Source organism: Alexandromys fortis, unplaced genomic scaffold (genome assembly GCF_014885135.2).
Source record: "Alexandromys fortis isolate MF-2015 unplaced genomic scaffold, M_Fortis_MF-2015_v1.1 scaffold_414, whole genome shotgun sequence".
Classification (NCBI taxonomy): Eukaryota; Metazoa; Chordata; class Mammalia; order Rodentia; family Cricetidae; genus Alexandromys; species Alexandromys fortis.
In genome coordinates, this window is record NW_026068287.1 from 98,482 (window position 1) to 126,080 (window position 27,599).

Below are 27,599 nucleotides of genomic sequence, written 5' to 3' on the forward strand. Positions count from 1 at the left end.
CTGTTGCCGAACCAGGAAATCTCTCTTCAGCACGCCATCAACAAACAGCAAAAATCTGTGTTAAACTCTCTCTCCCTTATTTTTAAGCCTTCTCAGGTTTTTAAGTGGATTTAGCCCATCACGTCTGGGCGCCATCTGTTGAATTAGGAGCGTCGTTAATTAGGTTGTTCATGATATATTTTGTCTACAAGCCTATGTCTGAGAGCACTGCTTATATCTGAGAACCCTGATGGCTGCCAGGTTTGTTCGTGGCTTTAAGGATGGTGAAGGCCATTTGGAACATGAGTTTCCCACCTCATTCCAACATCTGGTTCTTTCAGTTCTTGCTAAAGACATGAATAGAGCTTTCTTTTTTTAATTTTAGTTTTCCCTTTTATTGAAAATAGATTTTTTTCTCACATAAATAATATATCCTGATTACAGTTTCCCCTCCCTCTATTCCTCCAGGTTTTTCCCAGTTTCTAACCCATTTGGATCTGATTAGAAAAGAACAGCCTTCTAAGAGATAATACTCAAATATAAAATAAGATAAAAACAAAAACTATCACTTTAGAATCTGACAAACAAGCAGAAGGAAAAGAGCCCACTAGAAGGCATAAAAATCATATCCACTTATTTGCCCACTTTGGAATCCTATAAAAACACTAAACTGGAAGCTATAATATATATGCAGAGGTCCTGGTACAGACCCGTGCAGATCACAGCTGTATGTGCCGCTTGAGTCTCTGAGTTTCTATGTGCTCCAGTTCTTTAGAGGGCCTTCTTCTCCCAGGGTTCTCTAGCTCCTCTGACTCTTACACTCTTTGGGTCCTTAGGCTTGTCTGCAAGCACCTTACCTGCTGAGCCGTCTCACCGCTCCTCAGTTATCTTCTCAACCACATAATGATGTAGGAACCATCATTTTCTGAGCCCTGAGGGGAAGGATTTGATGGATGCATCCTATTTAGGACTAAGTGTTGTAAGGTCTCTCACTTTCTGTATAGTGTCGGGCCGTGACTCTATTAGTTCTCTGCTGCAGGAGGAAGCTTCTCTGATGATGGCTGAACGAGGCAATGATTTATAAGTATAGCAGAATGTCATTAGGAGTCCTTTTGTCACCACCTCCCCTCCCTTCTTTTAGACAAGTAGTATTTGATTTTACCTTAGTCTCTGGGCTGTCTAGTCTCTGGTTCTTGGTTACCCTAGTAGTATTGGTAGTAAGGGTTCAGTCTCATGGAATCTAATCAGAATTTGGTTTGTTACTCCCACAAGCTTTGCGATACCATTGCCCTAGCATATCTTGCAGGCAGAACACTATTGTAGATCAGAGGCTTTATGGCTAGCTTAGTGTTTAGGTTTCTCTTTTGTTAGTCTGCAGAGTGCCTTCCCATAGCCAAGACACTAGAACATAGGAATGGAAGTTCCATGCAGGCACCAGCTGGACCTCTCCATGTTCAGTGAGTTGTATGGGTGTTGTGTTCAGCAACAGGGCCTTGTCATCAGTTTGTGGAGAGCAACTTATTATCTTAGCAACAGCCAGGGTTTGGGGGTTCCCATGGGACCCCTTTGGCCAACAACTCAACTCGATGTAATCCATTCCTGGTACTGGAAACTTCATTGGTGACAAGAAATGGCTAGTTAGGGCTCTGCTTCCCCCATGCTTTAGCAGTTTCATTTAAATCACCTATAATATATGTTGTATATATATGGAAGTTTCTACTTTTAGGTTTCCATACCACCCCTTAGATGCTCCTTCATTTTAGCTGTCTCTCCTCATACTCCCTTCCTCAACCCCTTCTTCTACTTTGCCCACTTGCTTCTCCAGTTCCAGCCCACCCCATCTATCCATAATGATCTAGTCTATTTCCCTTCCCTGTCTGTTTCTCTAGTCCCTTAATGTCTCTATACTTACTGTCTGAGGTTCTGTGTTGTAGCGTGGTTGTCATTGATTTAACAGCTAATATCCAGATCACTTAGATATTTGTTTTCTGGGTCTGGGATACTTCACTCAGGATTATTTTTCCTAGTTCTACACATTTGCTGTTGTTGTTTTTTTTTTTAATGGCTGAGTAATACTCTACTGTGTTAATGTACCACATTTTCTTTCCCCTTTCTCCTTTCTCTCCTTAGTTAGCTGACAGTGAAGGGGCTTTTAATTGTGCACCAGGCTGCTTTACTAGGAGGTAAGAAAGTGACTTAGGATGTGCAGGTGGTAAGGAATTTGGAGGTCACAATTTGTACCAAGTCAGATCTGGTCACTGTTCCTCAACAAGGCAATTAAAAGAGTCAAACTAAAAGTGAAAAGCAGAAAAGGGAGAATTTATTCAATGGAGTCACATTGGAAAGGGGGACAAAGAAATACAGAAACCTCTTCCCATCCATTTTTAGGGCCTCCAAGTAAGGTCAAGGTTTAAAGAGAAAGCCAAGCATGTGCACATCTAAGCAGTCCTGGCCAGTGTGTGGTCAAGGCCACTTGTGGCGGCTTCAGTCTCCTCCTGTAAGGTGGTCTGACAAGTTGTTAGAACTGTGAAAATAATCTCTTTCCTAAGACAAGTTCCCTCTCTGCCTGGTGCCCTTTTCTTCTCCCAGCATGAGATTTCTGGGGAAATTTTCATATTTTTAGGGTCTGTGTTCAACAGTCTGATAGCCAGATTTTGTCTCTTTATAATATCTTTATTTCTGCCAGACCAGTTACATAGGGAATCAGGTTTTATTGATGTTACCACCAAACTAACCCCCCCCCCAATGTGCTATTACATATGACCCAGGAGCAGAATTCTAGGCAATGTCTATTTCTGATGGGAGTATCATTTAGTAGGTTTCTGGGTAGAAAAACAGAAGCCAAGGAGCCCAGAACCCACATTTAACAGGATCCATCAGACACATGACAGACAAGGACCCCCGCCCCCCAACTTTTAGGATGGATTTCAGCATAAATCTCCAGGAATGTTGTGGTGGGGACACAGACCAAGCTTCACTTGGTTATCTTTAACAGTCTGAGCAGTTCCCCTAAGCTAGGGGCCTCCACTCAGGCCAGAGACTTTTGGTTTAAGACTGGAAGGAATTTTAGCACTTGTTTGTACAAAAACGTCACTTTAATGTAAACAGGGGAGTTAAAAGGAGAAAACTGTAAGACACATAAGACACAAAGAAACAAGGGCAGAGAGAGATGAGTATCATGCCCAGTCCCTGGGGACCCCAAAAGGCCACCAGGGAGACTGACTCACTGAAATGCAAGAATAAAGTTTATTGTGTCCACGTACAAGCTGGCAGGGACCTCGTCAGTGTAGCAGTGGCAAGAGGAGGTACCCTGCTTCACCAGAGGGCATTATTTAAAGGTAAAAGCCAGAAAAGTTACATTAGCAGAGTGTGGTGATGGTTTCGCTCCTGATTGGCTCGTGTCTAGGGACTTCTCAGAAATTTTATTTTCAAACCTCACCTGTTGCTTGTCAAGTGTTCTTTATCAGCTGACCTTTGGGTGGGGACATTCTGCTGTTATTTGTACTTTCTGGATGGCTACCCTGTTATTTTTACCCCTAGCCATTTCTGAAGACTGGAATGTTTTATGGAAAATAGCTTACACAAGACACAAGATGGAGCGTAGGACAAAATGGAGGAATTTTGGTTCTTCAATGAGCAGGGAGCTGTTTTATCTTTAGTTTTGATATAAACTCAAATCTTAATTTGTTTTAGCATCTAATTTAACTTGTGTAGTTATTTGAAAAGCTCTTTATTATGGATTAGCAGTTTTATCAGCATTTTACATTTGAATTAAAGCGGGCTATTTGTGTTTTTAGAAATTTTTATTGCCTAGGACTTTGTGTAAGTGTACGAGATAAAACCAGTTTGGAGGTAGTACATGTTATTTTATCTTTACTTCAACCTCTATAGTTTCCAAATATTTGTGAGTTAGTAAGTAGTTATAAACTGGCTAGAATACCAGATGATGGTTTATCTTTAAGCGTTCAAACATTTCCTCACTTTTGGAGAGAGAGAAAGAGAATGGTGGAAAAAGAGGGAGGGAGGGAGAGAGGAGAGAGGTGGTAAAGTATCTCTTATGTGTAAAAAGACTGGAACTTTTGCTGGACCTCACAGCTTGAGTTAATAATATACTTTGAGGTTACTTAAGACTTAAGACTGCTATCCTGCCCTGTACTCAGCCTGTTTGTTTAACCTGCCTTTAAGAAAAGAGTGTAACCACCAACCTTGCTTGCCTTGGATTTTCCATGTAATCAACTTTTACAGCCTAAGCTAATGTATAGCCATAATGTTAAAATACACAGTTTTTCCATGCCCCTGACCTAGAGTAATATATGTGTACCATTTGCTGACAGCAGCAAAAGTAGAGGTTAGAAGGCCTTTCGAAAATGAATAGCTACAATGGACACAACATTTGGACTGCCCAGTAATGGTGCTTGTAATACTGTTGGTTCTCTGAGGTCGTTGACTTTGTGACTTAATCCCTTGTAAAATCCCTGTAGGGATTCCTGTAAAGTGCCCCTCATTCCCTCCTCGTGAGGTGTTTGTGTCAGAGCTTCCACCAGCCCAAAAGCTAAGAATTCCAGCTGATCGTAGCTGAGACAGACAGTGCAGAATGCCCCTGCTTTGCTATAATGTGCTGTTCTGCTAAAGTATTTGAGAAATGTTCTGATTTATGACTTTGTTTTGTTCCGTAACTAAAAACAGTGTTGGATTCAGAGTGCCCTGACTGAGTACTATAGTCCCAGGTCATGAGTACTTAGGTTTTGCTTAAGAGAGAACTATCTCCTATTTGTTTTGAGGTGAGCACTGTGTGTTTTGTGTGGACACTTTACAGATCTAAAAAGCCCAAGGGGCAGTCACCCCCAAACACAAAACAGAACATAATACTAACAATGAAAGGAAAAGGGGTCATGAATTTGAGACAGACTGGACAGTGGGAATGAGAGGAAAGGGAATGAGAGATATGATATAATTATGTTTTAATTAAAAAAATAAGATACATAAATGGATGGTGGGAGTGTAGCATTTTTTATATTAGGTGTAGAACTCAAGTACTTGATCATGCTCCACTGCGCGCGCTCTCTCTCTCTCTCTCTCTCTCTCTCTCTCTCTCTCTCTCTCTCTCTGTGTGTGTGTGTGTGTGTGTGTGTGTGTGACATGTCTGAACTCTTGATCCTCCTGCCTTAAAGGTTCCACCTACTAGTTGAAAGGATGGTAGGTCAGAGGCAGGAGGGAGGCACTGATGGCTATGTAAGGGGACTGAGATAGCTTTGGCTATGGGTTTATAACACTTCAGCTCTTCACAGTCATGAATTCAAACCATTCAGCCTTGCAGAAGTTATTTCTTCCCAGCAACTTTAGTTTACCGGGAGTTCAAGTCGGCTGGGCCACATAGCTGAGGATAATTTGAACTCATGATCCTTTTGCTATCACCTCCCAGGTACTGGGATTACGGGTGCGTGTCACTATGTTCAGCTTAAATATGTAAGATTTCATGTAAGAGACTATGATTTTAGAGTGAGTACTTTGTGACTGGGGATGTAGTTTCAGCGTCCGGGCCTATACGTGGAATGGGGAGGCCTTGGCATCAATCTCCGGCACTAGGGAACATGATGAAAGAAAGACGTTCTCAGGATCATTCTGGCAGTCAGAAACTTTCCAGTATCTTTAACCGCTTTCAAAAGCTGGGACTCTTGACAGCTGCATGCCGTACTCCTTCCCTAAGTAAGTTTCCACCCTGTGTCAGCCCTGGTGTGGTCTGGCCTCACTGTCCTCTTTGCTGTGTGTCAGATGAATAGCTCTTAAACTTGAGTCACTCCGTTTTTCCCTTTGACATGACACCTTGCCCTGGATGACCTGAACAATCTGTCCACACTAAAATGTAAGACAACGGCAGAGCATTCTGGAGCACCACTGTCAGGTCACAACGCAAGGCCTCCCCCTCACTCTGTTCTGGTGTCTCCTTGCATCCCGAAGCATATAAGCTTTGGTTCTTAGAAGTACATATTCAACCCTTAGTCACATGATGGTATAATGGGTAGGATTATTTTTAAGCGCTGGAATCGGGAGAGTTTCTTTGCATCTTCAAACATGCAAGCAAAGGGTCCTGCAACAAAACAATTTTTAACATTCAAGTAGGAATTACACATAGGAAAAAATATATAGGCCAGGGGATGCAACCTCTTTTGTTTATATAAGCAATGCTTTCTTAGGAGCAGGCCTCCCGCCCAGCTCAGATGCGAGCTGGCGACTGGGCCACTCCTGGACAGCACAGAAAAGCACTGTCTCTTGTGCTGCCCAGGGCCCGGTTGTAGGTGGGGAGACTTTAGAATGGATAAGCAGAAGGCCCTTGAAAAGGAAAGACTGCAGTGGCAGCCTGCCCACTCACGTGGGCTCAGAGGTAGGTTGTTAGGGTCCAGAAGTGAGAGCTGATGCTCACAACCTCACATGCGATCATTGTGCAGACCCAAAGCCCACCAATCCAGCGACTTGCTGGCTTGTGTACTTCCTGTGTGTCTGGCAAGGCCTGCTGCTGTTGATATGGCTCCAAGGGCGGGACTAAAGGCTGCGTTTCCGGGCATGTTCTCCAGGCCGGCGCACTTAGTGCATGAAATCTTGTAGCCTCCGACCCCCTCATTTATGCCTCCTGTCTGCCACATCCTTTCTCACTTGGGCAGTGGGTAGAAGGAAGAAAAGTTAGATTTTCGTTCCCTGTGGTTGGATCTGGTTTTTTTCTTTCTCGCCGGTAGATGGCAGTGCTGCTCCTTGTTGCCGCCTGCTGCCTGGCTTCTCCCCCCCCCACCCGCCCTTTGTGCTTGAAAAAAAATGCGACGAAGTGCCGCTGTCTTTCCTTTTACCTGTTTTCTTTTGCCCCCCCCCCCCCTTCTTTTTCTCCCTTAAATGCTATAGATTCCATGGGATTTTCATGAAGGTTTTTTTCTGGGTTCTTTTACTAAAACGCAATATCTGGTTTTGGGTAACTCCAACTACTCATATTTTCTCTTTATTAGTTGCCTTGGCATGTAAGGATCTGATTTTGTATTGAGGCCATATACTGTTTGATTCATAGACATCAGTTAGCATCACTATAAAATTTGGAATCCAGATAAGGTATCCAGTCACCATGACCATAGTATCTTATAATTTTCCTTACAAGTTTTTCATTCCTAATGGTACATTTTATTTTTCTTGAACTGTATTTTTCATACTTTGAAATCAATATTGAATATATTTATGAGGTGTGTGAAATTTTGTTTATTCATTTATTGTGTAATACTCAGTGAAATATCTATCCATTATCACCACAAAAACATAACTCTTACCTCTAAGGGAAAAAGAGAGTTTATTATGGAGATGAGTAACCCTGACCCTGGAACATAGATTTGGGTTACCCTAAGTACCATGTTAAGATGTGGTGATGGTTTCATGAAATATTATAGTAACAGACAAAGGAAATCCTAATTGAGGACCCTTTTCAGATGCATTCGGGTAGCCAGATGTGAGAATTCTTTGAAGAAGCCTAGTCTGCAAAGGCTTATTGACTGTTTAAAACCTTGTGGGGTATAGTGGTGTCCGCCTTAATTCCAACAATTGTAGGCATATCTCTGAGTTGGAGGCCAGCCTAGTCTACATAGTGAGTTCCAGGACTGTCAAGAGAACCCTGTCTCAAACAAACAAAGAAACAAAACAACCTACCGCAGTGATGTGGAGAGGCTGGAATGTTGCCATTCCAGGGCCCAATTACAGTTTATCTTGGGTGATCTTTAGCCTACTGAATGGCCTTTTCTTTCCCCTCTGTAGACCCACTATCCTGACAAACCGATAAAGCCAACCAAAGGGCGAGCAGTATTGTTAGGTGAGCAGTATTGTTCAGTGAGCAGTATTGTTCCGTGAGCAGTGTTGTTCGGTGGGCAGTGTTGTTCGGTGGGCAGTGTTGTTCGGTGGGCAGTATTGTTCGGTAGGCAGTATTGTTAGGTGGCATCGAAGGCCTACAGCAGGGGTCTCTCAGTCTCGCTATAACCTGCCTGCCAGATGTGCCCACTGATGTATTTGGAAAAGTATCTTGATTTATGGATTTCTTCTGTCACTATAAAGTGATAAAGTGTATGAAACTGCTACCTCATTAGAACATGGTATTTTGGGGAGATCTAAATCTCTGTTTCTATGCCATGGCAACTCATATTTGACTCCAGAAAAACCACACTTTTTTTTTAACTTTGAGGTGAGATCGGTTTCTTTCCTTGGCAGTGGTTATAGTGAGGGAGTGGAGAGGGAGTGGGGGAGCTCTACTCTAGACCTCGGGTACTGTTCTTAGCTTTGGGATTTACCTACTGGTCACAAGGATGTTGAATCACATCTATTGGGTGGAACTCTGTTTAGGAGTTGTGGTAGCCCAAGATAATTTGGCTTTGGTCCTGCAACATTCCAACTGTCCTTAGCTTTGTAGAGTGTTTAAAGTAGATGTGGATTTTTCCCTGAGCACTTTAGTTCACACCATTTATTATGGCTTTAGGGTAGAAAAGTTGCAAATAATTTAAAAACAAAAGTGCATGTTAAACACAGCGAAATTCATATTGCATAGTGATTTCAGCTTTTTTTTTTTAAAAAAATGAGCTTGGTAACACGAGATACTTTTCCTGTTTTATTTTTAAAAATATATGGTTGACTATGTAGCCCTGGATGGCCTGAAACTCATTTTACAGTCCAGGCCTTGAATTCTTAGTTCTGGGAATAAATGCATGTACCGCCATGCCCTGCTTATCTTCCTTTTGAAACACAGTCATTGGCCGTTATTCACTTACTTTAGTTCAGGCGTCGTCTATTCTAGAAGAGTAGATGAACAGCACTTGAACATGGGTCAGCCACTACTGAGAGACTGGCCAGTACCGTTCTGAGGGGACAGGAGGTGGCCCCTCCCTTGCCAGATTGAAAGGGAGACAGATTCAGATCCCTAAACCTGGAGTTATGGAGATGGGGGCAAGGAGGCATCCAGTGTGGTCATAGACCCGATGACGGAGAATCGCGTGGGAACTCTGGAGTGGGCACACTCACACAGAGAGAAGTCAGGCCTTGCAAAGCATTGTGGTTCTATCAGCATTCGCCAATCGAAGCAGAGGATACATCTTGTGCCAGGCCAGACACATATGTACAGCAGTTCTCTGAAGTGCACAGCCTCTGTCATGTTTGAAAACGAGAGAAAAGAATAGTAGGTATTTCCGATGCTTTTTGAAATGACCCTGAACACAATGCTGCCACACTTACACTTTGATGTATACCTCAGGAAAGCAATATCTTTGTGTCTAACTTATTTGATTACTACAGTGATTCTTTATATAATTATGAAGTACCTTTCAGTGCCATGTAAATACCAAGAAATCCACTAGTGATTTTGTAGCAATATTGACTTTTCTTAGAATAAAATGACAAACATTCAAAGGGAGATGTTCTTTCCTTCACAGAGATAATATAAATGCCGCAGTTCAACTTCCTTTCAGTTTGGTGTTGTTTGTACTTGTCACCGGTAATTTAATTCCTTGATGCCTTACATTAAGTTACTACTGTACCTCTGCCTTGACAGGCTGGTCATTATTATAGCTTTCAGGGTTCACAGCTGGGTAGGGCTGTTAACAGCTTCTCTTTCCCAGAAGCCTGTGCAGTAGCTTTCATTAGTATGAAAGCTAGCCAGTAGGGGGGAAGCTCCCCACTCAGTACCAGCTTGATTACTCGGAATCCTGTGGCTTTTCAGCTATTAGGCTCCGAATTCGCAGTCTTCAGCACTTAGGCTCTTACCACCAAGTTCTGGTGGGCAACCAAGAGCAATGGCAGCACCTGTATTGTTTGAGAGACATCTGGAACAATCCAGACAAATAGCTTGAGGGCAGGGATTTCATGCCTGGGACTGTGGGATTTTATTTGGCAACCTCTGGCTTCTGGGAGAAACATTATCATTTCTGCAGGGCAACTCCAGTTCAACTATTTTCCTCTTGCTTATATCAGTTTGCACACTAGTTAGTGAGGGCTCAACTTTTCTCACATCCTCACCAGCCTTTGTTGTCACTTGTTTTCTTAGCCATTTCTGAATAGGATAGATTAAATCTAAATGTAATTTTAAGTTGTATTTCCCTGATGGCTAAGTGTATTAAATACTTTAAAAATTATTCTCAACTATTTGTGTTTGTTCTTTAGATAGTGTTCTGTTCAGTTCCATAGCCAATTTTAAAATTGAGTTTGCTTTCTTGGTGTTTAATATTCTGAGTTCTTTATGTACCTTAGATACTAACTCTCTGTAACATGTACTTTTGAAGACTCATGCCTCTGTCCTCGGATTCTGTATGACTCCAGTTAATTGAAAGTTTATCTTGCAGTATAGACACCTTTTAAGTTGATGAAATCCAACTTGTTGGTTGTTGCTTCTGTTTTGTGAGAGTCCTTATCTGAGCCTATCTTGAAGTGTGTGTGCTCTCAGAAGTTTCAGAGTCTCGGGGCTCAGGGGTCACGTTAACATCTTTGATCCATTTGGAGTTGATTTTTGCACACGCTGACAGATAAGAAGCAAATTTTAGCTACATTTAGATACCCAATTTTCACAACACCATTTGGTAAAGATGCTGTCTTTTCTCCAATGTCTAGTTTTGACATTTGTCAAAAATCAGGTGGCTGGGCTAGGGAGCCTGCATGGGGCTGGACTAGGCCTTCTGCATGTGTGTGTCGGTTGTGCGGCTGGTCTACTTGTGGGACTCCTGGCAGTGGATACGGGACCTGTTTCTAATGCTGGGTTGTCTTGCTTAGCCTTAATACAAAGGGAGGAGCTTAAAGTCCTACCTGAACTTGATATGCCATGCTTTGTTGGCACCAATGGGAGGCCTGCCCTTTTCTGAACAGAGGTGATGGAGGGAAGGAGTTAAAGGAGAGATGGAGGGAAGGAATGGAGGTAGGGGAAACTGTAGTCAGGATGCAAAATAAATGAAAACATTCAGTTAATAAACAAATCGAAAAAATCAGGTGGCTGTAGGTATATGTTCTTTCATCTGGTCTTCAGTTTGCCTGTTTATGTGTCAAGTACAATACTGTTTTCTTTACTGTGGCTCTGAAATCTTTGAAATCAGGCATGGCTATACCTCCAGTAGTGTGTGTATTGCTCATGATTATTTGTGCTACTCAAGGTCATTTGTACTTCCATATGAAATTCAGATTGCATTTTCAATATCCATGAACAATTCCTCTGAAATTTTGGTGGCAATTACAATGAATTTGTAGATTGCTTTTGGTAGGATGACCAATTTTTTGTTTTACAATATTAACTGTATTAATCAATCCATATTCATGGAGGTCTCTCCATCTTCTGGTGTCTTTTTAAATTTCTTCATTGTTTTAAAGTTTTCATTTTATAGATCTTTCATTTCCTTGATGTATTAGTTATTTTTCTGTTGCTGTGATTAAATACTACTCCCTAAAGTAACTTATGGAAGAGAGAATTTATTTTGGGTTTATGGTTCCACAGGGATAAAGAATCCATCATGGCAGGGAGGCATAGCAGCATCATGCATGGCAACTGGAGCAGGAAGCTCACATCCTAAAGATAAGCAAGAGGCAGAGAGCAATTTGGAAGCAGGCCAAGACTTTAAGCTCTCAAAGCCTTACCACAGTAACATACTTTCTCCAACAAGGCCATACTTCTTCAACCTCCCTAAACAGTGTCACCAACTGGGGACCAAGTATCCAAAACTCAGAGCCTATGGGGGACATTTCTTATTTAAACAGGCACAATTGGTTAGGTATTTTATTTATATAAGTTAAGGATATTGTGAAGGTATGTTTGCCTTTGGTATATAGCAAGGGCATTGATTTGTGTATGTTGATTTTTGTGGCCTGCCACCTTGCTGAAAGTGTTTGTCAGATCTAGGGGAGTCTTTAGGGTCTTTTAGTTGCAGAAAAAAATTATATGCAAATAGGGATACTTGGACTTCTTTTCAATTCCTTCATTTGTCTTAATGCTCTAGCTAGTACTTTAAGTACTATGTAGAATTTGAGTGGGGAGCATGGATACCCTTGTTTTGTTCTGATTTCAGTTGAACTTAGTCCAACTTTCATCCATTTAGCTTTATGATGAATAACATGTTGAGAAATAGTCCCTTCACCATAGTTTCTCCAGGGTGATTAGTGTTAGTTTTTGTACCAATTGAAACCATCATATATATGTCTACATAAATGTATTTCATGGAATTTTAGGTAAATACAGCATAATATGATTCACTATTAATTTTCCAAATATTTGATGTTGTTTGTGCCCTCTTCTTCTGCATTGTTTTTCCTCCCCCTTTCCCAGTGAAAACTCCGCTCCTTGTTTTTCCAATTCCCCTCTTCATAGCACTCATGTCCTGCTATTTCCCTCTCTAGGGATCGTCCGCCACCACATGTGCTTCTTAAAATTTCTGGTTACTGCAATTACTCAAGGTTACATAGTCATATCTGAAGATTTGGATATAGGAATCACAGATAACAGAGAACACGCAGTGTGTGTCTTTCTGGTCTGAGTTATTCCTCTCAATATAATATTTTATAGTTCCATTTGCTGCAAATTTCACGATTTAATTTTTCATTACATATAGTGTCTACATTTTCATTATTCATTCATTAGTTACAGACCTTTAGGATTTTCTACCTGTCTTAGTTAGGGTTTCTATTGCTGTTAATAGCTACAATAACCACAGCAACTCTAATAAAGGAAAACATTTAATCGGGGCTGGCTTATAGTTTCAGAGGTTTAAACCATTATCTTTGTGATGGTGTACAAGCAGACATGGTGCTGGAGAAGGAACTGAGAGTTCTAGATCTTGATCCATAGGCAGCAGAATCAACTGTGTCCCACACTGGGCATAGCTTGAGCATATGAGACTTCAAGTCCAAGCTCCACAGTGAGACACTTCCTCCAACAAGGCCACACCTCCTAATGCCATTCCCTTTGGGCCAAGCATTCAAAGACATGAGTCTATGGGGGCATACCTATTCAAATCATTACCCTAGCTATTGTGTAGAGCGACAGTGAACAAGGCTGAGCAAGCATTTATGGGACCAGGATGTTGAGGTTTTTGGACATATGCCAAGGGGTGCTGTAGTTTTATAATATGTTAGACTTATTTTTAGACTTGTGAGAATTCTTAAAATTGTTTCCAGAGTGGCTTTACCTGTTTTGAATCCCCCCAACAGTGAATGAGGGTTCCCTTTTCTAAAATTCCTCAAAGGTATTTGTTGTTGGTTGTTTTGTTGATTCTAACTATTCTGACTGGGGTAAGATGAAATCAGAGCTGTAATTTGAATTCCCCTAGTTACTAAGATTGTGAACATTTTAAGCCATATTCATTCATTGTGAGAATTCTGTTCAGATTCATAGTCTATTTTAATTGCTCATTTGTTTTGGTAACTCTTTAAGTTCTTTATGTATTTGGGATATTAATCCTTGGTCAGATGTTTAGCTGAGTTTCTTCTCCACCCAATTGGTTATTTTCATAACTGTACAGAATCTCTTTAGTTTTATGAGGTGCCACTTGTCAGTTTTGGGCCTTCATTTCTAGGCAAAGGAAGTCCTTTTCAGAAAGTCATTTCCTGCACCTAGCTCTTGTAGGATATGCCCCAACTTTCTTCTATATGTTTCAGCATTTCAGGTTTCATATTGAATTCTTTGATTCACTTGGAACTTTTTTTTTTTTTTTGACCAGGGTGATAGATACGAGTCTAATCTCATTCTTCTGCATGTTTTTCCAGCACCATTTGTTGAAGAGGCCGTCTTTGTCCAGGGTGTTTCTGGCATCTTTGTTGTAATGGAGATGTGACAGCTGTCTAGGGGATTGATGAATTTGCTCCCTGACACGAACAAAGAATTGAATGACTAGGAAGACAGAAGACACAGCTTTTTCCTGTCAAGATGGGAGAAGTCTAAAGCTGGAAGTCCATTAAACAGAGGCTGACTTGGGTACTTTCCAGTTCCTCTTCTTTCCCCTATTGGTCCTGTATAGATACCTGTCCCCCTCCCAGACTTTCTAGTCATTTCTCCTCACTGAGTCCTCTGGGAACAAAAAGTAGCCCTCTCACAGTGCCTGCTTTTGTTGTTCTTGTCCCTCTAACTATGCTTAATACCCCGTGGTTTGAATAAGAATGGTCCCCATAAGCTCATATTTGAAAGCTTAATCACCAGGGAGTGGCAACTATTCAAAAGGATTATAAGGATTAGGAAGTGTGGCCTTGTTGGAAGAAGTGTGTCACTGGGGGTGGGTGTTGAGGTTTCAAAGGCCCAGCCGGGCCCAGTGTTCCTCTTTCTGCCTACAGACAAGGGTATGGCTCTCAGGTACTGCTCCAGTGCTTGTCTGTACGGTGTCTTGCTCCCTACTATGGTGACTTTGGACTAAACCTCTCAAACTATAAAGGCGCTCCCAACTAAATGTCTTCCCTTCTAAGAGTTGCCCTGGTCATGGTGGCCCTGGATAGCAATAGAGCAATGACTAAGACATACCACCCCCTCAGAGATTGATACTGCCTGCTGTTGGAGGAGTGGGTATTGACTGTTCTACTTACTTTCTGCTCAGAGGAGGTGGAATCTAGGGGTGTCAGTGTAATGGAAAAATTAGAAATGCTGCAGATCCCCCAAACAGTGGCAGTGGGCCATGTGGCAGCAGGCAGTGGGCCCTGGGAGCAGCCAGTCCCAGGCAGGGATAGCTGCAGGTCCCTGAGCTGTGGCTGGTCCTGGGCAGGAAGACACACGATGACGGGTGACAGAGACATGGATAGGCATACCATGCAGAGTGAGGTTGGATATTTATTTGGGGATTATGGAAGGGAAGAGGGAGAAGGGGAGAGAGAGAGGAGAGAAGAAAGGGGAGAGACAGAAGGGGGAAGGGGAAAAGTAGGAAGAGGCAGAAGCTGCCTCTTTGAGAGGAAGACTGGAAAGAGAGAAGGAACTCAGGCTAGAAGCTGAAGATCAACCTGTTTCAGCAGACAGGGGAGGGGGTGGGCGTGGCTTGTCTCTTAAAGAGACAGAATAGATCATTACAGTCAGTCCAAGTGAGGGGTGGTCCAGGGTGCTGTGACCAAATTCTAGTAGGCAGTGTATCTGGGGCTTCATCTGTAGGACCTCTGTCTTCATCTGTAGCTGGTATGTGTCTATATATGTGAATAATTTCAGTGAAGTTATATCACTTGGGGTACTAATTGTTTGGGTTAAAGCCTCATCCCAGTCCCTGGCGGATTATCCCTATACCCAAAGAGTCTGGGATGTTCGGGTGGAAGCCTCACCCCAGCCCCTGGCATCCATATATCCAAAGAGTCTAGAATGTTTGTGTTAAGGCCTCACCTCAGCCCCTGGCATCTATATACCCAAAGAGTCTGGAATGTCTGGGTGGAAGTTTCATCCCAAGCCTCCTCCCCTGGGAGTTGCCTTAGCCCAGACTCCACCTCCAAGACAGCCTGCCAAATGATGACCCCCTCCCCAGAGAAGCTCAAGACCACTCCCACAGGGTATTTAAATTGCCCCTCAGAGAACAAACACGTGGTTTTCTAGTCTTCCTTCCCCAGCTCCTCTCTAGGGGTTTGGAAATCCATCTTGGAGCATTGGTATCCGTTAAACCTGGGTCTTTTCTAATTCAGTTTTATTTGGTCTGATTCAGATTATTGCATTAGCAGAGAGAGACTTATGGGGTGCAGAAATTTTTCACTAATGCTTCCTCGAAGAACCATAGACCAAAAGTCCCCACCCCCAGTACAAAGTCTGAGAAATCTCCTTTCCTGTTGTTGTTTAGGGGAGTCCAAGACACTCCCAAAACAATATAGGCTATTGCTATTGTCTTTGCCCTCAAGAAGTAAATTCCTAGTGTTGACGACTCTTTGCTCTTCAGACACAGGACTTAGAGGATTTGAGCTGAAGCTGACCTGAAAGCCTCTTCCCTGAGGACTAGCTTTTCCAGTAATGGAAGGCGCTGTACAAGCTGCTGGAAGAGGGAAGCCGTCAACTGTCCTACCAGTCTGTGAGGCCTATGACCAAAGCATGAGCAGCATTGGTAAGATCTAGAAATATAATAGTGACAGTTATATTTTGGTGGCAGCCAGCGGCTAATTGGACTTATGGCTCCGGTAAACAGTGGGAAATCATGCCTAGTACTGGAAACTCAACCAATTCCCTGTTGCTAATAAGCTCATGGATCTTCAAGTAGAACCTACTGGTGCCATGTCTGATAACAGTAATTAACCTAACTGCATTCTGAATATTTGTCCTTATACCCACAGATATGTGTAGCTCTCACCCCTCATCAAAGACGCTTCCCTTTGCAAATGACAGAGACAATCCAGAAAACCCCAAGTGGTCACAGTGCAGAGAACAAGTGATGGTAGGTGCTAACCTGAACTGATCCATCTACCTAAAACCCCCAACTCTAAAGTTCATGGAACATCAGAGAGGGCACGGAAATTTCAAGAGCCTGAGGACAGGTAAGTTTGCTGTGAGATTGTGTCTACTAGAAGTGACAGGGAAGTTACACCCATGATACTAGCAAAAATATGGCTGCCCAAATGAACCTGAATAATGACTACACCAATAGGCATGCTTACTTTGAAGGGAAATCTCATGGGACTGTACCCCTAGACAAAGAACTGCAGGCACCTGAGAATGCTAAAAAGGGAGAATTAGTCTCCCCAGGACTGAACCTCCCAATCTCTTATCCACAAGGGGTCAACCCTGAAAATCATATATATACAAGTAACATTACATAGACTCAGAAGATTTATTTATATACTTATGTATGTACACATACATGTACATATGCAAATATATATTTATGTATATGAAAGAATAATAAAGAAAAAGGGCCATGAATTTGAGAGAGAATTAGGGACAGACATGAGAGGGGCTGGAGAGAGGAGGAGGAAATGATGTAATTATATTAGATTTTTAAAACTTGCTAAAAAAAACAACCAAAAAGAAAGAAAAAGCATGGTAGAGATGGAGCTCATCTCATGGCCCTATCTCTCGTATCATTTTGTGGTCTGCCTTAGCGGCCACATAGAGTCAGATAGTCCTTTGTATGCCTATAGATTTAGAACTTGTGTAGTTATTGATGTCTATAAACATACAAAGTTTTGCTTGTGTGTGAACTTTACATAAAAGGAAATAAGGAAAAATGAAACAGAATTCAGAACAATATATCTTAAACAATTTCAATTATTAAACTGCCTCTTTTCTGTCCATCTTTCCCACCTCCCTTCCTTCCTCTCCTTTTCTCTGTGCATCCATACTTTCCCCATTCTCAATTTCTTGCTGCCTTACTCTTTGCTTAGTGATGTGGAAATAGTTGTGTGGTTGTTCACCTGTTTTCTTCATTGGTATCCTCTTGTGCCAATGGAACACTTCTGTGCCAAATCCCTGTGACTTAGGAAAAGGCACTGGCAGCAGCATAGAGGTTTGCTGAAATGTCTGCATATGCCAAAGATCCTGACATGTACTTAAGAGATACTGACTGACTTTGGACAGGATCCTGTTGCATTTTCCCATTTTCCCAGGGTTGAAGTGTGCATCTTGACTGTCTCTTGAGAGCGTGTTGGCATTAGGAAAGGTATGATCATCGGTCTCTGCAAGGCTCGAAATATCTAACAGAGATAGTGCCTACAGAAAGCAGGTATGCTCTGCGCTGGCTGCTTACTGTTGCTGCCCTTTGTCTACATGGATCTCGTGATGTGGACATGGAGTCATAGGGCTAGAGTGGGGTATGTTCGTGTTTTTGAGGTGAGTAAGGACATGTCTTCAGTCTAGCACAAAATAGCCCATTGAGCAGCACGTGACAGTGAGAAGGTTGAGGTCAGTGCTTACCTTTGTTGAGCTGTGCATCCTTCCTCATCCCATGTGTGGAACCGGAGTCAGGTCACTATGGGGGAGCAGGTATCCAGAAAATAGGGTTTGCTGAGCTAATTCTGGGCAGTTGAAAGTGCCACATTATTGCTGCAATGAGTGGAGACTTTGGGGCAGCGGAGTGTGGCTTTCTGTCTGCTTTCAGCTCTCTCTTCCAGGTGATCCTGCTTTTTTGCTGCGGTACCAGCAAGAGTGAAGAAGGAGGTTAATGTCTGGCCTTTCAGTGGAACAGATTGGAAGCAATAGAGATACAGCAATCTAAAACATTAGAAGACACTTTCTGAGAGCAATCTTAGGTTATTCTTAAAGATACTCACTAGAAAATTCATTGGTGTACATTTCTATTTGACTTATTTTGCTGCTGTAATTAAGAAAAGTTTCTAACAACAGGTATACAGTGATGTCAAACAGAAACCCCTTTTGATATTACCAAACGAAAGTCAAAAAATGCTCCTCCTTCACCTGGCCTTCTTGATTCCCTTTGGTGTGTTCCACCCTAGAGTAACATGGCACCAGACAGACAGTTCCTTGGCATCCAGGAATTTTATGTTCTATTATGTGTGTGTGTGTGTGTGTGTGTGTGTGTCTATTTATAGATCTGTATACAATTGGTGGGAATTTTATACATAGCTACAATGAAAGATAATTATGTGTGATCCTCAGTTTCCTTCTCCAACTTCTGTCATGTTTCCCCAGCCCCCAGCACGCCCCCTCTTAATTTCATGTCTTCTTTTTTGTAACCCTCTCAGCCCAGTTATTGCTCCCTAAAGGAAACCTAGCAGTAAAAACCCTCAAAAAGCAACGATTCTCCCTCTCCCCGCAGCTGTTGGCTGTCAATAGCATTTCTTCTTTAAGGAGAGAATCCAGAAGAGCACCCCTCTCTGAGTGTGGGCTGACTTGATCTTTTGCAGGTACACACAGCTTATGTCAGTTCATGACTCTGGTCACCACGTCATGTCCAGAAGACAGCATGTTTTGCAGTGGCAGCAGTCAATGAGGAGATGCAAGATCGGTCAGAGTGCTCAGAGGAAGACTTCTCTGTTTCAGAGAGGTGGTGAGATGCAGTTTGGGTGAGCAGAATCAGTAGCCAATGATGGTGGGCCTGCTGAGGATGTTGAGAGATGTTTACTAGCATACATGCTGGGATATAGTTGGCTCCTTGTACAGTTGATGTGTGTGTGTGTGTGTGTGTGTGTGTGTGTGTGTGTGTAAAATAACAGTTAACAAAAAGCAGACCATGAATTTTAAAGAGAGCAAAGAGGGCTATACAGGAAGGATTGGAAGGAGGAAAGTGAATACGAAAATGTTGGAGTTCTATTATCTCAAATATAAAAGAAAAAAGGAAACTAATAACAAGAAGACATTAAAAGGTGAAAACAGTAAAGCAGGCTGGGCAGGCCATGACGAGCAAGCACATCGGTGAGCAGCACTCCTCCATGTTCTCTGCTTCAGTTCCTGCCTCCAGGTTCCTGCCTTGACTCCATGGATGGTAGACTACAAGCTAAGAAGAAGGAAACGATTTCCTCCTCCCAGGTCACTCTTGGTCATGGTGTTTTATCACAGCAGTGCAGACCTGCGGCTCCACGTATGTAATTCTTCCCATGGATAGGATCCAGAGTTGGGTAAGGGCATTGATGGCTTTCCCCACAACCTGCATGGGGCCTTCCAGCGTAGTGCTAGCTTCCTTCAGTGATGCTGACCTAACAATGGCAGTACCCTCCATTGTTTGGGAGCCTCTAGCCAACAACTCAGAAGGAAATAACCCACAACTGGCATTGAGATTTTTGTTTCAAAATCTATGGTTTTTGTGATCAGCATTATTTGTTCGTTTAGGGTATTACCATTTAAAAATTTTAGCTCTCTAATTGGACTTAAGGCCTGCTTAATAGGAGAGAAACCACGGCTGGTACTGAAAACCTAGCCACCTACCCAGGGCTAGTGAAGTCATGGGTCTTGGAGGGGAACCCACAACCACCACTCTACTAAACCATCATAATCGCTAACTATGCTCTTAACTCCTTGTATTCACAGGTAAGTAGAGTCCTCTCTCATCATTTTTTTCTCTTTGCAACAGACAGAGACTGCTACAGAAAACAACAACCCATCAAGCTGCGGAGTTGCAGAGCCCGTCCCAATGGATACATCTGCAAAACAACTGCACCTAAGGCTCTGGGAAGATTTTAGAATAGGAGGCAGAAAGACTCCGAGAACTAGAGGATCAGGGAACAAGCTGTGAGGCTCTGTCTCCTAGTAATACCACGAGTTACCCATAATGTGTCAGCAGTGTGACTCCCCAAACATAAGCTGAACAAGGACAAAAACAGACATGCCCAAATGGACAGGGAAAGCCCGCTAGGCCTCAGCCCTATACAAAGAACAATGAGGCAACTAAGGAATACTGAGAGCTGAAGAAACAGTCTTCTCCAGAGAAGAGCATACCAATTGTTTGTCCCATACCAAATGATCAGTCCTGGAAGCATACATACAAGTAACATGATAAACACTGTAGGGCTATATTTAGAAGTAGATATGTATATACATCAACACATACACATATGCGTGAAACCAGTTCATGAAAAAAAGGCCATAAATTTGAAAGAGAACAAGGAGGGGTATATGTGCGTCTTTAGAGGGAGGAAAAGAAAGGGAGGAAAGGTGGAATTATAATGACAAAAAGAAAACAAAGCTTTAGCTGGGTGATGGTGGCGCACACCTTTAATCCCAGCACTCGGGAGGCAGAGACAGGTGGATCTCTGTGAGTTCGAGACCAGCCTGGTCTACAGAGCTAGTTCCAGGACAGGCTCCAAAGCCACAGAGAAACCCTGTCTCGAAAAAAACCAAAAAAAAAAAAAACAAAGCTTTAGTTACCTTCTAAATTTAGGAAGTTTCTGCGTGGCTGTTGCCTCTATCCTAAGTTTCGGTTGACCTTCTTCTTAACCACATTGCCCCTGACACCGTCCCTGTTTAAGCCTTTCTAGTCCTTGTGTTCCCCCAATGGCACTTCCATGTCACAAGCATTTTACTGCCCCTTCCCTCAAGACCGACTCTTGCTTCCTGACTTCTACAGACAGTAACTCCTATTTAAACACAGAAGTATAAAACTGTGAGAGAGAACACATGTGGCGGCTGCAGCCATTGTGACAAAGATGCTCAAACAGACATTAGAGAACAGGCAGGCATCCTGATGACGTATAGTTCTGGGGACACTAGATAGACACATGTAGATTACAACTGGATTCCTATCATTTATCCGAAAGAAAAATCAGTTCTAAAGGGATCGAAGTACTTAATAACAAACCTGAAATTCTGAACATGTCAGAGGAAGGTAGAGGGAAAATAACCACAACAGAGGGTACAGCCAAGAACTTTCTTAAAAGGTTCAATAGCTCAGGAAATGTTCTACATATTTGGCGGGTGGCGTTAGATTAATTAACAGCTTTCTCCACAGCAAAAGCAAGCATACTGCCGGAGTGAAGACACAGCATTCTGAATGGGTGAAAAATATTTGCTACATATCCAGCAGGCGAAAAATTAATGAATACGCAGATAATCCTACCAACTACAAAAGAACCAAACAACGTAAAAATGAGTCACTAAAGCAAACACATTTCTCATGCATAATATATGACCAGCATATAAAAAAGAGGAGATTGATAGGGCAGAATAAAGGGACCAGGAGGAGGGGAGAGAACGTGGATGAGGAGAGAAGTCAGTGTATGCGGCTTCGAAATGGTTAAGGCACACTTGATATTTGAGCATAGAGTGCATCAGACTCCTTGCTGTTTTCAGTGTGTGCACAGCAATTTAAAATGCATGAACAGGTCTGTCTCCCCTCCTGAGATCATGTGGGTGTCCAAGAGCCACGCTGCAGCAGGTTAAGATGACCTGGGAACGAGCTGCTGGAGACGGCAATGTCTAGGTCCACGATCGTGCTGTAGCCAAGGTCTGTGTGAATGCCCATGGCTCATGTTGTCCCCAAAGGTAGCACGGATACAGGTCTGGGTTGCCATCTCCAGTCATGTTGGTGCCTGAGGGCCCTGCTGCCTCTGATTCCATGCGCGTCTGCGTGACCTAAGCTTGCTAAAGAAGGACATGATGACATCTGGGTCTCAGCTGCACCTGGGGGACAGGTCTGGGTCTGTGGGCCTGCAAAAACCAGGGTGTGTGTTGACGTCCTGGGTGGCTCCAGTTGTGACTGAAGTCCACGCAGGTGCCTGGGGTACAGGCCACCACCTGAGGGCATGATGCTGTCTGCAGACCATGCTGCAGGTAGGCCATACAGATCTGAGTGGGCTGCCCAGCTACCAAGTGTCATGGTGACATCTGTGTCAGGGCTGCAGCTGAGGGCTATGTGAGTCCATGGTCCTGCTGCAGCTGGTGTCTGTGTTGCTATCTGTGGCCTGTGTTACCACAGGGGGCCATGAGAACCATGCACCATGAAATCCAAAGGCGAGGCTAAGCCGGCCCTGCCATTCTCTAGCCCCTGGGAAAGCTGACTCTGCCCCTTGCTGGACACTGCAGCAAGACAGCTGGCCCCAATGACCTGGGAACTGGTGAGCTGCCCCTGCACTTGGGAGAGGTAGCCCAACACTTCCTGGCCCTGATGGCATGGGCATAGGAGAGCTGGCTCTGTCCCACACCTGAGTGGGGCAGCCCTAGCGCCCAGGTCTGACAAGCTCAACTACAACTGGGGCCCATTCAGGGCCTTAGGTTGGCCCACCCTACATCTGCCCAAGCTATGACCTGCTAGACCACATGAAGGAACTGGTCCTGTGGAAGTAGAGTCATCTCCATGACTCGCGGTGCCCTCCGGATTACTGAGAGGCGTTTCAGAGAGGGTCTAGTGATGATGATAGACCAGAAACCAGAGGCCTTGAACCAGACCATCGCAATGAACATTGCACATAAAGCTGATAGGACAAAAGGGGATATGTTCTGCCTATGTGACACACCTTGGCTCCCAATGTTACTAAGACAATTGTAGAGGTGTTGGAGAGGCAGGAAGTACAGAGACAAAGTCTCTCTTTTTTTTTTAGTTACTTATTTCTTTGTTCCAACCTCAGTTTCCCCTCCCTCCTCTCCTCTAAGGCCCTCCCCGATCGCACCACCTCCCCTCTACCTCCTCCCCATTCACCTCTTCTCCTTTCAACAAACCATGGCATATTAAGTTGCAATAAGATTAAGCACCTCCTTATGTATTAAGGCTGGGCAAGGTGACCCAGTATGAGGAGTAGGGTCCCAAAGGGAGCAAGATTCAGAGACAGCCCCTGCTTCTACTGTTAGAAGAGCCACAAGAGAACCAAGCTACACAACTGTCACACATGCAGAGGGCCCAGGTCAGTCCCATGCAGGCTGCCTGGTTGTCGGTTCAGTGTCTGTGAGTTCCTATGAGCCAGGTTCGCTGTTTCCGTGTGTTGTGTGGTCCTTGAGTCATGTGACTCCTCCAGTCCTTCCGTTCTCTCTTCAGTTGGATTCCCTGGGATCAGCCTAAGGTTTGACAGTGGATCTCTGCATCTGTCTCCAGAAGTTGCTGGATGAAGCCCCTCGTAGGACTTTTGATCCAGCACCAATCTAGGAGTAGAGCAGAATATCATTAGTTCCCGTATATACACAGGGGCAAGCATTCATACACAAAAATAAAAAGCATCATTACACTGACATGTTTCGCTGGGGGCGGGGGGGGGAATTTGTCCAGTGGTGTTTGGGTCAATCCTAGGGCCCTGGGATATCCAGCCCCTGAATTCTAGGACAGTGTCGGGTGGGCTCACTCTCGTGGAATTGTTCGGTTTGGTTTTCATTTATTCAAATTTTCTTTTTGGTGGGGGATGCTAACAGGGTGAAGGGCAGATATGGGGGGACTGGGAAATGAGTGGAATTGGGTGGAAGATGGGACATTGCCAAAGGATCAATAAGGAAATCACCTGTTCAAATATCCAACAAACAAACTCTGGGCACGGCCCTCAACGTGACCCCAGGAGGTACAATATCAGTAAAACACAATGGTGAGAACTACGTTTTAAAACATGGGAGAATATCATCTGTAGACGTGACTCAGAGGTTGAGGGTCCTTTATCTCTTGCATAGGTTTTATTCCCAGCATCGCAAGACAGTTCACAGTCATCTGTAACTCCAGCTCCAGGGTATCTGACCTCCTCTTCTGGCCTCTGATGCTACAGGCACTTATGAGTTCACATATAAACACAGGGGCAAGCATTCATACACAGAAATAAAGATCAATAAATCATTAAGAATGATACCCAGGTGGTTTTCTAAAGAAGGTATACGTATGCCCAGGCACGAGGTGCTGTTGTGGTTCAGCAAGCCCGAGTTTGTGTTGTTTGTAACTAAACACGGTGGTTGATGGAGGAGCTGACAGATGTACACTGTGTTTACATTCACAGTGGGAAAATGAATCTCCTAGAGGAGAAAACATGAGAAAGGGAGAGGTGGGGATAAAAGGCCACTCTTGCGCGCACAAGAACATGGGAAGCGTGGAGAAGCAGCACAGGAAGATGTGCTCGGGCCCCGGGAGCTGCTGTGGTCGTCACAGTCTGTGCTAACGAGAGCACAGAATGAATGGTCAGACCGACAGTGTCTGGAGTGTTCTTATGCAAGCAGCCAGGATCATGAAGTAAAGATGTCTGGAGCCCAGAAAGGGATGCAGGACACTTGGGGGGCAAATGGGGAGGAGGAAGGCTGACGACTGATCAACTTAGCAGAAAAACTTGGCAAAAAGGGCAGCAAAGAACATGACAGAGAAGCAGCTAACCTAAAATCGAGAGGGAAACAACTGCAGGCTAATGGGGAAAAAACCAAACACTGGTGAGAGGGATTGAGAGGTGCCAGAGTAGTGGAGGTCGCTTGCAGGGCTTAAGCTTTGGGAGAGAGAGAAAGAGAGATCAGGGACACTAGGAAGGCTGGCCTGCTGAAACCCTACTTAAAAAGAAATACTGGCAACCCCATTTCTGCATGTGGTCACACTGAGGATGAAGGCTTAGTCGAGCCAGAGATGCATGGAGCTGAGGACTGAGGTTCAAATCTACGAGATCTGGAATGATTAACATGGGGTAAACCCACGTGGCAGGGTGAGGTAAGACATGCATTCACTGGGGGATAATCCCCGGTCCCGGAAGGACGTGTTTCTGCCCCCTGAGTGCATAAGCTTGGATCTAGAGGAAGGCAAGGTGGATGGCCTGTTGAGGGTGGAAAGACAAGGAGGTTCCGCAGTGCGGTCCAGTGTTGTAGGGGGTCTTTCTCCTCAGCAGAGGGAGAAAGGGCGATTCTCTAGACGCAGCAGGGAAGCTGTGGTCCTGGACTGACTGAAAATGGACTCTCCTGAGGGCTAGCATTCCTGTAGTGAGCAGAGGATGGCTGCTTGGTCTTGGCCTCCGGGAACACACACACACACAGCCATCGCTTTCTTGCCATTTGGTTTAATCACCTGGTCACTTCCCACTGCTTGCTGAGGTCTGTTTCCCACATAGAGCTTGAACTCCTGGGAGGGTTGTCTTGTATTTGGGGGCGGTGTTATGAAGCAGCACAGACAAGGTAAGCTTCGCCCTCCTGGATTGCCCTTCCTCCCTGGGATCTTCTCCAAAGGAGCCACAGCCCTGGAGTCGCTCAGTGGCTCTGAAACATGGAGGCGTTGGTGGCACATGGTATCTTGGGAGAACATAAGATGGTGCAAACACCCATTGTGAGTACCGATTGGAAACCTCACAAAGAACCCGAAGGTCGAAATGGTGACCAAGCCTTGGCGTGGCCCCCTTGTGTGAAGGGCATCGCCAGGGATGTAGGTGGCTCAACTAGAATGAGTTTCTTGGTCTTTGGGAGCAAAAGTCCAGGCCGAGGGATGTGCCCGGTGGGCAGTTGAGAGCCAGACAAGCACAGTGTGGCTGGACAAACGGACGTCCACACACTGGAATCATGGGAGCAAAGGGAAGCGAAACCAGGGACTCGGCTCAGCTTTGGTGCCATGTCTCGTGACAAATTCAAGCTGTCAGGCCTCTCATGCTGACCAGGCTCTGAAAGGGTGCGAGAAGACCAAGGTCAAAGTTGTCCCCTTAGGACAAGAGGGTAGGGGGTGAGGAGCACGCTGAAACAGTTGGTGCGTTTTCTACAGTGGGAAATAGCAGCCACCCCCCTCGTGTCTGTCTCTGTAAAGCCCAGGAACTAGGAGTCGGCAGGAAATGAAAGCCTTACAGATTGATCCCCTCATCTGGACATTAGGTCTCTCAGGCAGGAGAGGAGAGACAACCCTCATGTCCTTCATGACACCATGGTGAGGACTGACGACCACCTCTGGGGGGAAATGCTGAAACTAGGCTGGGATGTAGGTTTTCGTCCTAAAACTGACTGGAAGCTCGAACAACATGGCAGAAGCTAGAGGATGTGGAGGGGGGAAGCAGTTTGAGACAGGCAAGAAGGCTAGGGGTGACGGCCATAGTTTGGGGGTAGAAGCCACTGTTGGTAAGGGGGAGTCAGGAATGAGGTCTGCAAAACGTTCTGCCGCAGTGTGCGGATGGAGAAATTCACCTCAGAGCTCTGTACCTTCTTGTCTGCCCCCACCACCACCAAGCAGCGATGGGAGGGCAGGGTGGAATTGCGCAAGCTTCCATTTTCTCCTGTAATAGAGGCTTGTTGTGTACCGCAGAGGAGCAGAGAACACAGGCACTTCTCCGCTTCCTTTTGTCTCATATTTAGTCCCTACATCATGAGCCCCAGTTGCCATGGGAACTGAAGCTAAGTGTGTGATGCATTTGCTGGGCTGTGGGGGAAAAGCAGAGCTGGTCCTTGAAATAAAGCCCTCTGGGAATGGAGATTTTAGCAAAGTGTTCCCGTTAAAAGAATTAGTAATTTCTAGAATTCTATCGATCTTTGAGACTAACAACAGCTAGGAGGGGTGGAGGGAGGGAGAACAGGAGGGAAGCAGAGAGGGAAGTAAGGGAGGAGGGAGAGAGGAGAGGCAGGAAGAGGGATAATGGAAAGGAGGGAGGGAGGGACACATACAGAGAGAGAGAGCGAGAGAGAGAGCTAGAGAGAGAGAGACAGAGAGAGCTAGAGAGAGAGAGAGAGCTAGAGAGAGAGACAGAGAGAGCTAGAGAGAGAGACACAGAGACAGAGCTAGAGAGAGAGACAGACAGAGAGAGCTAGAGTGAGAGAAACAGAGACAGAGACAGAGAGAGCTAGAGAGAGAGACAGACAGAGAGAGTGAGAGCTAGAGAGAGAGACACAGAGACAGAGAGAGCTAGAGAGAGAGACAGACAGAGAGAGCGAGAGCTAGAGAGAGAGACAGAGACAGAGAGAGCTAGAGAGAGAGACAGACAGAGAGAGCGAGAGCTAGAGAGAGAGACACAGAGACAGAGACAGAGACAGAGAGAGCTAGAGAGAGAGCTAGAGAGAGAGAGAGAGAGAGAGAGCCCTCCACATTGGGTGCATCTTTGTGGTGTGCCCCTCTGACACTACCTGGACCACAGGACTCAAGTGGGTCAGGCTACCATGAGAAGTCATGGGGAATTGAATTAGAACCAGTGATGTCAGGGGTCCCCTGAAACTTGCTGCTTCCAGCTATATGTGCAGAGGAAGCAAGGACTAAGCCTAGCCAAGACAGGGCAATGTGTCCTGCTAACAGTCATGGCGAGCTGTGATATGACAGGGGTAGCAGGGATAGAGGCATCTCCTGTCCCTTCCCCTTGGCTTCCCTGTCTGTTTCAGAGGATCTTTGCAAAGTGACCCAGGCTGGACCTAGATT

The 27,599-nt window shown here is 44.5% G+C and overlaps 1 long non-coding RNA gene across 3 annotated transcripts in view; it reads left to right on the forward strand.

Moving 5' to 3' along the window:
* The window catches only part of LOC126494835 (uncharacterized), a 34,068-nt gene extending 9,999 nt beyond the window's left edge, over positions 1 to 24,069 (forward strand). For 2 of the 3 annotated variants that reach the window (XR_007590080.1, XR_007590079.1), the window contains 6 exons: positions 13,723 to 13,930; positions 15,846 to 16,007; positions 16,234 to 16,434; positions 17,503 to 18,918; positions 19,301 to 19,433; positions 19,923 to 24,069. This is a non-coding gene — a long non-coding RNA (uncharacterized lncRNA). Of the gene's footprint in view, positions 1 to 7,852; positions 7,885 to 13,722; positions 13,931 to 15,845; positions 16,008 to 16,233; positions 16,435 to 17,502; positions 18,919 to 19,300; positions 19,434 to 19,922 lie in introns of those variants that run through there. The other variant, XR_007590081.1, reaches the window with a different exon arrangement.
* Positions 24,070 to 27,599: the final 3,530 nt, after the last annotated feature.